The following is an 11,370-nucleotide window of genomic DNA, read 5'->3' as shown; positions in this document are numbered from 1 at the left end:
CATACTGTTTCTACCTTTCTTATCTACATTCTACATTCCCGTCAACAGTAAATCACACCCTGCGTTGTTAGTGGTACTGGTAGACCTGAACTTCTCAGCCACACCTCTAACCCATCCCACTTTCAGAGGAAGTATATCCTCATTCGGTGTACGTCTCACAAGCTATCAACATCAGCGGGAGCAGAATAAGTTATCTGGTACCGTAAGTAGTATCCCATTATTCTATTAATACTGTATACATTGTGATTTTGACAAGGTTTATCAGACTTTTAGAAGGGTCAAGGATATGGTTATATGTGGAATGGGATAGAATACCACTCTTATAAGACAGGATTAAACTGGATGTTTCATGGGTGTAGTTAGGAAGTTAGTTGCTTCAAGTAGGAGACCCTCATGAGGCCGTAAAACATGACTCAAACACAGACATCTGGAGACAAAAAGTCAACATTGTCGAGAGAAGATTAGTGAGAGGAAAGAGGAAGTGTAGAAAAATAATGACAGAAAGTTGCATATATACAGAGTGTGTGACTTTCTGTATTTTTATACAGTTTACTCTCCGCTAGTCAGCAACGATACATAAATTGGGTGTGCGTCAGCTCATGCTTTTTACAGAAAACAGGAAGTAAACATAAAGGACAGACAGTATATCGCTTCTGTGTGATAAATAAAAATCATCAATCTTCTGGTCCTGCAGGAATGCAGGTTTGGACTCATGTTATTCACTCAACAAAACAGTGTAGGTCTACTGACTGAAATAAAGGAACTCAACTGTATAATAAATGTCCTATTTTTTACATTGTCCATTTAAACTTTTGTTGTTGAATTATTCTGGTTACTTTTCTTCATTGAATAGGGGCCTTTATTTAACCCGGTAGGCAAGTTGAGACAAGATCACATTTACAACTGCGACCTGGCCAAGATAAAGCAAAGCAGTTCGACACATATAACAACACAGAGTCACACATGGAGTAAAACAAACATACAGTCAATAATACAGTAGAAAAATAAGTCTATATACAATGTGAGCAAATGAGGTGAGATAAGGGAGGTAAAGGCAATAAATAGGCCATGGTGGAGAAGTAAATACAATATACAGTGCCTTGCGAAAGTATTCGGCCCCCTTGAACTTTGCGACCTTTTGCCACATTTCAGGCTTCAAACATAAAGATATAAAACTGTATTTTTTTGTGAAGAATCAACAACAAGTGGGACACAATCATGAAGTGGAACGACATTTATTGGATATTTCAAACTTTTTTAACAAATCAAAAACTGAAAAATTGGGCGTGCAAAATTATTCAGCCCCTTTACTTTCAGTGCAGCAAACTCTCTCCAGACGTTCAGTGAGGATCTCTGAATGATCCAATGTTGACCTAAATGACTAATGATGATAAATACAATCCACCTGTGTGTAATCAAGTCTCCGTACAAATGCACCTCCACTGTGATAGTCTCAGAGGTCCGTTAAAAGCGCAGAGAGCATCATGAAGAACAAGGAACACACCAGGCAGGTCCGAGATACGGTTGTGAAGAAGTTTAAAGCCGGATTTGGATACAAAAAGATTTCCCAAGCTTTAAACATCCCAAGGAGCACTGTGCAAGCGATAATATTGAAATGGAAGGAGTATCAGACCACTGCAAATCTACCAAGACCTGGCCGTCCCTCTAAACTTTCAGCTCATACAAGGAGAAGACTGATCAGAGATGCAGCCAAGAGGCCCATGATCACTCTGGATGAACTGCAGAGATCTACAGCTGAGGTGGGAGACTCTGTCCATAGGACAACACTCAGTCGTATATTACACAAATCTGGCCTTTATGGAAGATGATCCAATGATCCAAAACATAAAGCAAAATCTACAATGGAATGGTTCAAAAATAAACATATCCAGGTGTTAGAATGGCCAAGTCAAAGTCCAGACCTGAATCCAATCGAGAATCTGGAAAGAACTGAAAACTGCTGTTCACAAATGCTCTCCATCCAACCTCACTGAGCTCGAGCTGTTTTGCAAGGAGGAATGGGAAACAATTTCAGTCTCTCGATGTGCAAAACTGATAGAGACATACCCCAAGTGACTTACAGCTGTAATCGCAGCAAAAGATGGCGCTACAAAGTATTAACTGAAGGGGGCTGAATAATTTTGCACGCCCAATTTTTCAGTTTTTGATTTGTTAAAAAGTTTGAAATATCCAATAAATGTCGTTCCACTTCATGATTGTGTCCCACTTGTTGTTGATTCTTCACAAAAAATACAGTTTTATATCTTTATGTTTGAAGCCTGAAATGTGGCAAAAGGTCGCAAAGTTCAAGGGGCCCGAATACTTTCGCAAGGCACTGTATAGTGGATTTATCGGTGGTGACAGAGTTTCCTATCCTCAGTGCAGTGGGCAGCTGGGAGGAGGTGCTCTTATTCTCCATGGACTTTACAATGTCCCAGAATTTTTTTTAGTTTATGTTGCAGGAAGCAAATTTCTGCTTGAAAAAGCTAGCCTTGGCTTTTCTAACTGCCTGTGTATATTGGTTTCTAACTTCCCTAAAAGTTGCATTTTACAGGGGCTGTTCGATGCTATTGCAGAACACCACAGGATGTTTTTGTGTTGGTTAGGGGCAGTCAGGTCTGGAGAGAACCAAGGGCTATATGTGTTCCTGGTTCTAAATTTCTGTGTTCACAGTGCATGGAGCCCAGGGTGGCAGGTAGCCTAGTGGTTAGAGTGTTGAATAAGTTAACCCACTGTTCCTAGGCAGCCATTGAAAATAAGAATTTGTTCTTAACTGACTTGCCTTGTGAACTAAAGGTAAAAAGACCCACAATGGCAGTTGTTCCTGAGCTGCTGCTGGCCACTCTGAATGATTTGGGTAAAGCAGTGCAGAATACATTTATGTGAAGGCGTAGAAGGTTTCCCTCAATGCATCCCAGTGAGCCGGCTGGAGTACCCTGGCAGAAAGGACACTTCAATAAGATGGTGGGGACCTACCAACCTGAGGACGCTGTGAAGATTACACTGGAGATCCTGATGAAGATGAACCAGAACCAACTAGCTGAAATGTTAAAAAATATATATTTAAGGGTGATGAGAAATACGGTCTTTGCTTAATTACTGGCCTAACACTCTTAACCACCTCTTTTTAGGGAATTTATGAAATATCATTATTTATCCTGTAGAATTAGAAAGATTATCTCAAAGTAAACTTTTCGAGAGTTGTATTACAGTAACTTGCTTTGAATTAACTTAATCTACCATATTTTCTACTATAATGTTTTTATCTACCATCTCTCTGTCTCTGTGTCTCTCTTGCTCTCTCCCCCTAGATGGCCCTATTGGAGCTCTAGGAGATGGTTTTAACATGGAAGCATCTTCTTCAGGGAGATCTACAGGACGTTTTCAGCCAGGTGTTTTATTTTATCATTTCTCGCTCAGGTCCTCTTTAGGCTTCTTATCTTTATTGACAATAATAAAATGTATGGTTTATATCCACCATTGTGGATATGGTAGTTCTCAATGACATGATTTTGTGCGTTATATGCAGTCAAGTTGATCATTATTAGCAATCTTGATAAAGATTAGCAAAAAATACTACAATACTATAATATATAAATATGTAATATAAAATAAACCATACAAATACTGAGCTATATGGTAAGTAAAAAATGAGGAAATTTTATACTAATACAATTGTTTAGAGAAATATATATTTTTAACAAGTCATACAAAAACAATCTAAAAAAGATAGGGGTCAAAATGATTGGCACCCCTGTTTTCAATACTCCAGCACCCTCTCTTTGAGAGGATAATTACACTGTTACACTGAGCCTTAATCTAAAATGTTTTACGAGATTGGAGAACACTTTGGGAGAGATCTTAGACCATTCCTCCATTCAGAATCTTTCCAGATCCTTGATATCATTTGCCTGCTCTTATGGACTACCCTCTTCAATTCCAACCACAGGATACTGATATGGCCATTGCACAATGTTGATTTTGTGATTATATTGATTGGTGCTTGGGGTTATTGTCTTTTTGGAAGTGTAAGCCTCCTGGCAGAGACAACCAGGTTTTTGGCTAAAATGTCCTGGTACTTGGTAAAGTTCATGATGCCGTTGACCTTACGGGCCCCAGGACCAGTGGAAGCAAATCATCTTACTGGGATGAGTAAGCAGTTAGCGGACAGCAGACAAAGCTATAGCATGAGGTTGGGAGCCCTTGGCACCATGGGCTGGAATGCCCCAGAGGTCCTGGATGACAGCAGGAAAGTAAACCCTGTGAGTGGCTCCTGATCTTCACACTGGACCAGAGAACTGTTCAAGTCATTACAGATTCAGAGATAATCCAGAAAGAAATGTGATGAAATAGGCTAATTGGCATTTCCTTACAGGAGTTAAACAGGATTGGCCCATTGCTCAAAGGAACAGTTCACCCTAAAATCAAAGTTGATCTTCTGTTGTGGAGATCAAGCTCCAGTATATTACACATACGTACATAAGAAAGATAGGCACCATCTACACAACCATGGTGTGGGATGTGGACTATGCTCGACATTAGACCACTTTTGGGGATAAAAGATGAACCACTTTCCATCCTTAAGTTTATGCCAGTAAAGTCATATTATACATATATATTTTTTTAAATGTGATGGAACCAGGAAGTTTAGGTACAATTTTATGATTGCCAATAGATAATTTGTTCGTTCGACATGGTGGGATCTTTTTGTGCCTGTAAAATTAATTATGTGAGAAATGGCAGTGGAAACGGCTTTATGCGCAAATATTGATATAATAACCACCATACTGAAGTAAACTTGGAGTCACACGATGATATTTTGTGTGGTCCTCCCACTACGAATTTGTTGGCTAGAGAGCACATGCCAAGACCAGAGTAGGCACATTTCTATTTAATGCAACAGCTTTTGTGACAAAACTATTGGTAGAATTGAAAATACAATGGAAACACATTCAACTTCTGAGTTTTATTCGGTACATGAAAACTTAAGTGAAAAAGTACATGAAAACTGATTTTTTAAGTGAAACACAAAAAGTGAAAAACATTTTGTGTACACTATGTCATCACACTGATTTTTATCCACAGATTTATATCCTTAACTAGTTTTATCCTCAACATATTTGCTTACTAAATATGCTACCTGTATATGAAATAAATGTTGAGACAGATTAAGTTCACTGTGACTGTTGCATTCATGAGTTTTTAACTTGCACTATATAGTAATTTTCCTATTTAGCTCGTTGGTATGTTTTAGTTTTCATGCCTTGTGGAGAACTAGTCGGCTGAAGATTTCCTGACAGGTAGACTATATTTATAGGATATCTAACTTTAAACCAGGACATTGTAAGGTATTTCATACTGCATTATGAGACTTGACGAGGGGATTGGTGTGTTTTACAGGTTTTAGAATAAATTATTAGAATGTACTGTGTGGAATACTCATTGCATGTATTTTCTCTTGCCAGATCTATGTAAATTCTGGTTGTATAAAGGAGGGTCTGTCAGAGATCTTCTCTGTGCCATAAGAAACAAGGTATGGGTGTCTTTCCAGCTAAATGGAACAACAATACTTTTATGATGTACTATTTATGGCTGGAGGGAAGGAGTGACAGAATTATAATTTGATGTAACAGTGTATGTATAACCTTCTCTGTGCAACAGCCTCGTATGTGTGTTTACCTGATTAAAGATGGATGTTTACATTAATCACTTTTCTTTTGTCCCCCTCCTATAGAAGCACTCTGAAATGATGCCCTAACTTTATTCCACAGCTCTCACTCTTCACTATACAGAGAGGACAGAGCCCCCCAGGTGCTGCTTTGTTCTTCGCCTACAATGCATTTAAACACAGTGATAATGTTGCTTATTTTTTTGAGGTGAGTTGAAAACATGATTTGCTTATGTATTTAGACAGTAGCAGCTCTTTGGCATTAAGCAATTACACACACACACCCCGTGCCCAAGGCCACAGAGCCACTGCAGACACTGTAGGCTCAGTAGGCTCAGAATGTATCCGTCCTCAAAGTCCCCCGAAGCATCAAGAAGCCAGGGTGGAAATGAACTAGTTTAGGCCATACTGTGTAGTATAGAGATAATATTTTATTTTCACTAGAATCTCTCCTAATGTCAAGTATTTTGAGGTATTTAAGTATTGTACATATTATCTTGAATAACCGGTTTACATATTACATTGACTCTGTACTGGTACACCCTGTATATAGCCTCACTATTGTTATTTTACTGCTGCTCTTTAATTATTTGTTACTTTTATTTTTTATTTATCTATTTTTTACTTAACACTTATTTTTCTTAAACCCTCATTGTTGGTTAAGGGCTTGTATAAGTAAGCATTTCACTGTAAGGTGAAATGTTGTATTTGGTGCATGTGACAAATAAAATTGGATTTGATGTGTTGGGCACAAAATACTTGGCAAAGCAAGGGAGGAATTATTGTGTTGATGTTTTTGGAAGACTTAAGTTGACAATTGTCACGTGTGCTGCCTCTCCGGCCTCGAGGCCACCAGACTGCTCGTTATGGCACACATCTGTCACCATCATTACAGCATCAGCGCATTATGACACTCACCTGGACTCCATCACCTCCTTGATTACCTGCCCTATATATGTCATTCCCTTTGGTTCCTTCCCCAGGCGTCATTGTTTCAGTTTCATGTCTGTGAGGTGTTCAATGTTCTTATTATGTTTCATTTAGTGATTAAATTGATTAAATTGTTTTGCTTACTGCTGCAGATGCTGTTGGTGACAGCTTTTCTCTCTTGAATCAATACTATTTGAGTGCCTGTCTTCCTGTGCAGGCTAGGACAGATATGCCAAAGGGTGTTTGAAATATTGGGTTCTGTTTTTAATGAAGGGCGTCACCCAAAGTGCATAACTCTTGTTTTCTACCAAGCGAAACTTAACAGTGTTCAAGACAAGGGAAGGGCAACTTATTTGACAGCTATGTGATTTGGGTGGGACTGAAAAAATGCCAATTATTTCACAGCTCTTATTCCACAGCTCTCACTCTTCATTTAACACAGTGATACAGTGTTGCTTATTTGTTTAGGTGAGTTAACATTAATTTCTCATGTATTTAGACAGATATTCCAAATGGTGTTTGAACTGAACACTGGTAAAATCATAATGTGTTTATCTTTTCTACTTTTATCTTGTCTCTGTTAGCGTTGTGCTGTACATCAGACACAAAGAAATGTGATCTGATTGTGTTTTTATTGCAGGGCATCACCCAAAGTATTTTTTGCTTGATCGCTGACACACCAGAGCTGTGTTGAATACTCTAACCGTACTATGTGTGACGTGAATTGAGTATAAAGTATGCTTATTGGTCATTGCACGGATATAATTAGTATGCCAAAAGTTCCCGGATGCCGTTCTAAATTCGCAAAATATGAAATATACACGCAGAGTACACTATTTCCAAAGATGTTCTATCAGTGCTATTTCTGTACTTTAGGGCCACAATGCAATTCTTCAGGAAATGGGCGTGGCTTCACATCGTTTTCAAATTTGAAGAAAATGGCGAAAAATATGCAGGCGAAGTACGAGGGCAGGCAGATTCAAATGCATTGCTTTAACTAATTATGAGAAATGTAAAGAAAATGTTGAGTAATGTAAAAAATAGTTACCCTACACGTTATGTTGGCTGACAATTTGTTAGCTATGCTGTCCTCACGAACCACATAACATTAAATCAGTATGTACCGGTATGTTAGCTAGCTACCTAACGTTAGTTTGGCTACTTATACATCAAACTTGCCAGTATATTAGCTATAGGCTAACTAACTACCCAACGTTTATTGACTTGATTATTCCCGTCATTCTTAGTTTAGCTAAAAATGGTATAGTCGTGCGTTCTCAATGAACATTCGCTCTGGCTGTCTACTCCGATTCCAGAGCATCCGAGCGCAGAATAATGACTAGGAGCGCTCAACACCAGCTGAATATGGCCGGTGTCAGTAAATGTCGGCAAAAAAAGGCGTAATTAAATTGTTGCCAGCAGCACAGTTAGTCACTAACGCTCTGGATAACATGACACCTGCCTAACCAGCTCTGTTAGGGCGAGTAGTTGTTACTTTTATTTTTTATTTGTAGCCAAACTAGGTTACCTGGAGTGGCAGGTAGCCCAGTGATTAGAGCGTTGGACTAGTAACCGAAAGGTTGCAAGATCGAATCTCTTGGTTGAAAAGGTAAAAATGTCGTTCTGCCCCTGAACAAGGCAGTTAACCCACTGTTCATTGAAAATAAGAATTTGTTCTTAACTAACTTGCCTAGTTAAACACTCTCATTTGTGACTCGAAGTAGCTGGCCAATGTTAGCTTGGGTGCTTGACTGCCCTTGTAAGGTCAGAAAGCTCAAATCAACCCTTCTCCTCGCCTGAGCATCCAGTGTTTGCTCCGAGAGCGAAACGCTATGAATTTACGAGCGTACTCCAGATTACATTTAAGAACACACACGAAGTTGTAAAATGTCTAACTTGTAATTTGTTATGCTAACTAGCTAGCAAGAGGTATCATAGCAACAGCATCAACTTCTGGTAGACTGGCGAAGAGCTGGTACACTCAACTGGATACTGTTCGTTTACAGTATACTAAAATGAACTAATGGTATGTTAAGTTTGTAGTATACAGTATGTTAGTATGGTTATTCGAACACATGGTTTGGCTACAAGTCATGATAGGATGATTACAATGTATTCCCTTTACATTCCGGGTTATGGGCTTTAGTTTTTTCGTCCATTCTTTGATGAAGGAATTATATTTATTTTCTCTCAACTTATATTCCTTAATGATGATCCAGTGAAACATGTTTTATTCAATCATATCCATTGTCAGTGAATGACAGATGAATAGGTATTTAATATATTACAATTATTAGCTGTAATAGTTTGTGGTAATATTTGATTTATTTTCTAAGTGGAATTAATTTACTTCAGGTGGGTATTTTGTAATATTCATACTACACCGATCAAAAATATAAACGCAACATGTAAAGTGTTGGTCCCATGTTTAATGAGCTGAAATAAAAAAAGTCAGAGGGATTTCCCACATGCACAAAAAGCTGTTGCAATTGCGATTTGACTTGCGATTTAGAGCAAAACACTTTGGTGAACTGTTGGAATTATGGAAATAGTATGATTATTCTAATTCTATAGTTAGAATATAGTAGTGGGCACTTTGAATACAGATAGTATTTGACATGACAACGAATGAAAATGCCAAGGAGGTGTTATTGTGACAGGGTAGGAAACAAATAGTTTGTGTTTCCTAGGGGACCCTATAATCTTTGGCTACATTGAATGTTTTCTCTTAGTTACTTCATGTAGGTAACATATTATTGCTTTGCGCATTCCTCTTTGATTTAGAAGATATCGTTACACAAAAAAAAATGCAGATAGTGATACATTTATTACATCCAATTTTTAATTATTAAAGTGGCTAGAGATTTGAGTCAGTATGTTGGTAGCAGCCACTGAATGTTAGTGATGGCTGTTTAACAGTCTGATGGCCTTGAGATAGAAGCTGTTTTTCAGTTTCTCGGTCCCAGCTTTGATGCACCTGTACTGACCATGCCTTTTGGATGATAGCGGGGTGATCAGGTAGTGGCTCGAGTGGTTGTTGTCCTTGATGATCTTTTTATCCTTCCTGTAACATCGGGTGGTATAGGTGTCCTGGAGGGCAGGTAGTTTTCCCCCGGTGATGCGTTGTGCAGAGCTCACTACCCTCTGGAGAGCCTTACGGTTGTGTGCGGGGCAGTTGCCGTAACAGGCGGTGATACAGCCCAACAGGATGCTCTCGATTGTGCATCTGTAAAAGTTTTGAGTGTTTTTGGTGACAAGCCAAATTTCTTCAGACTCCTGAGGTTGAAGAGGTGCTGTTGTGCCTTCTTCACCACGCTGTCTGTGTGGGTGGACCATTTCAGTTTGTCAGTGATGTGTACGCTGAGGAACTTAAAGCTTTCCACCTTCTCCACTACTGTCCGGTTAATGTAGATAGGGGGGTGCTCCCTCTGCAGTTTCCTGAAGTCCACGATCATCTCCTTTGTTTTGTTGACGTTGAGTGTGAGGTTATTTTCCTGACACGACAGTCAAGACCCAGGGTCTCGAGCTTAATGACGAGTTTGGAAGGTACTATGGTGTTAAATGCTGAGCTGTAATCGATGAACATCATTCTTACTTACAGTTGAAGTCAGAAGTTTACATACACCTTAGCCAAATACATTTAAACTCAGTTTTTCACAATTCCTGACATTTAATCCGAGTTGAAATTCCCTGTTTTAGGTCAGTTAGGATCACCACTTTATTTGAAGAATGTGAAATGTCAGAATAATATTTGAGAATTATTTATTTCAGCTTGTATTTCTTTCATCACATTCCAGTGGGTCAGATGTTTACATAACCTCAATTAGTATTGGGTAGCATTGCTTTTAAATTGTTTAACTTGGGTCAAACGTTTCAGGTAGCCTTTCACAAGCTTCCCACAATAAGTTGGGTGAATTTTGGCCCATTCCTCCTGACAGAGCTGGTGTAACTGAGTTAGGTTTGTAGGCCTCCTTGCTCGCACATGCTTTTTTCAGTTCTGCACACACATTTTCTATATTATTGAGGTCAGGGCTTTGCGATGGCCACTCTAAAACCTTGACTTTGTTGTCCTTAAGCCATTTTGCCACAACTTTGGAAGTATGCTTGGGGTCATTGTCCACTTGGAAGACCCATTTGCGACCAAGCTTTAACTTCCTGACTGATGTCTTGAGATGTTGTTTCAATATATCCACATAATTTCCCGCTCCATGATGCCATCTATTTTGTGAAGAGCACCAGTCCCTCTTGCAGCAAAGCACCCCTACAACATGATGCTGCCATCCCGTGCTTCACGGTTGGGATGGTGTTCTTCGGCTTGCAAGCCTCCCCTTTTCAGCAGTTGTGGCTGCTTTGTGTGATGTATTGTTGTCTCTAGCTTCTTGCCTCTTGTGCTGTTGTCTGTGCTCAATAATGTTTGTACCATGTTTTGTGCTGCTACCATGTTGTGTTGCTACCATGCTGTGTTGTCATGTGTTACTGCCCTGCTATGTTGTCTTAGGTCTCTCTTTATGTAGTATTGTGTTGTCTCTCTTGTTGTGATGTGTGTTTTGTCCTATATTTATATTGTATTTATTTTTTATTTTTAATCCCAGGCCCCCGTCCCCGCAGGAGACCATTTGCCATTTAGTAGGCCGTCATTGTAAATAAGAATTTGTTCTTAACTGACTTGTCTACTGTAGTTAAATAAAGGTAAAATTTAAAAAAAATATGTTAAAAAAATCCACAGATGACACAATCTCTTTTGCACACTACCCTCTTCCACCTGGACAAAA

The 11,370-nt window shown here is 39.0% G+C and overlaps 1 protein-coding gene across 1 annotated transcript in view; it reads left to right on the top strand.

Moving 5' to 3' along the window:
• Positions 1 to 116: 116 nt before the first annotated feature.
• The window catches only part of LOC135553848 (serine/threonine-protein kinase/endoribonuclease IRE1-like), a 29,973-nt gene continuing 18,719 nt past the window's right edge, over positions 117 to 11,370 (top strand). Inside the window, exons 1-4 of the mRNA XM_064985779.1 lie at positions 117 to 202; positions 3,312 to 3,392; positions 5,466 to 5,533; positions 5,772 to 7,066. The gene's annotated coding sequence lies outside the window, so the exon portion shown is untranslated. The remainder of the gene's footprint in view (positions 203 to 3,311; positions 3,393 to 5,465; positions 5,534 to 5,771; positions 7,067 to 11,370) is intronic.

Source organism: Oncorhynchus masou, chromosome 14 (genome assembly GCF_036934945.1).
Source record: "Oncorhynchus masou masou isolate Uvic2021 chromosome 14, UVic_Omas_1.1, whole genome shotgun sequence".
Lineage (NCBI taxonomy): Eukaryota > Metazoa > Chordata > Actinopteri > Salmoniformes > Salmonidae > Oncorhynchus > Oncorhynchus masou.
Note: the sequence above shows the minus strand (reverse complement) of the source record. Positions and strands in the feature narration are given on the sequence as shown.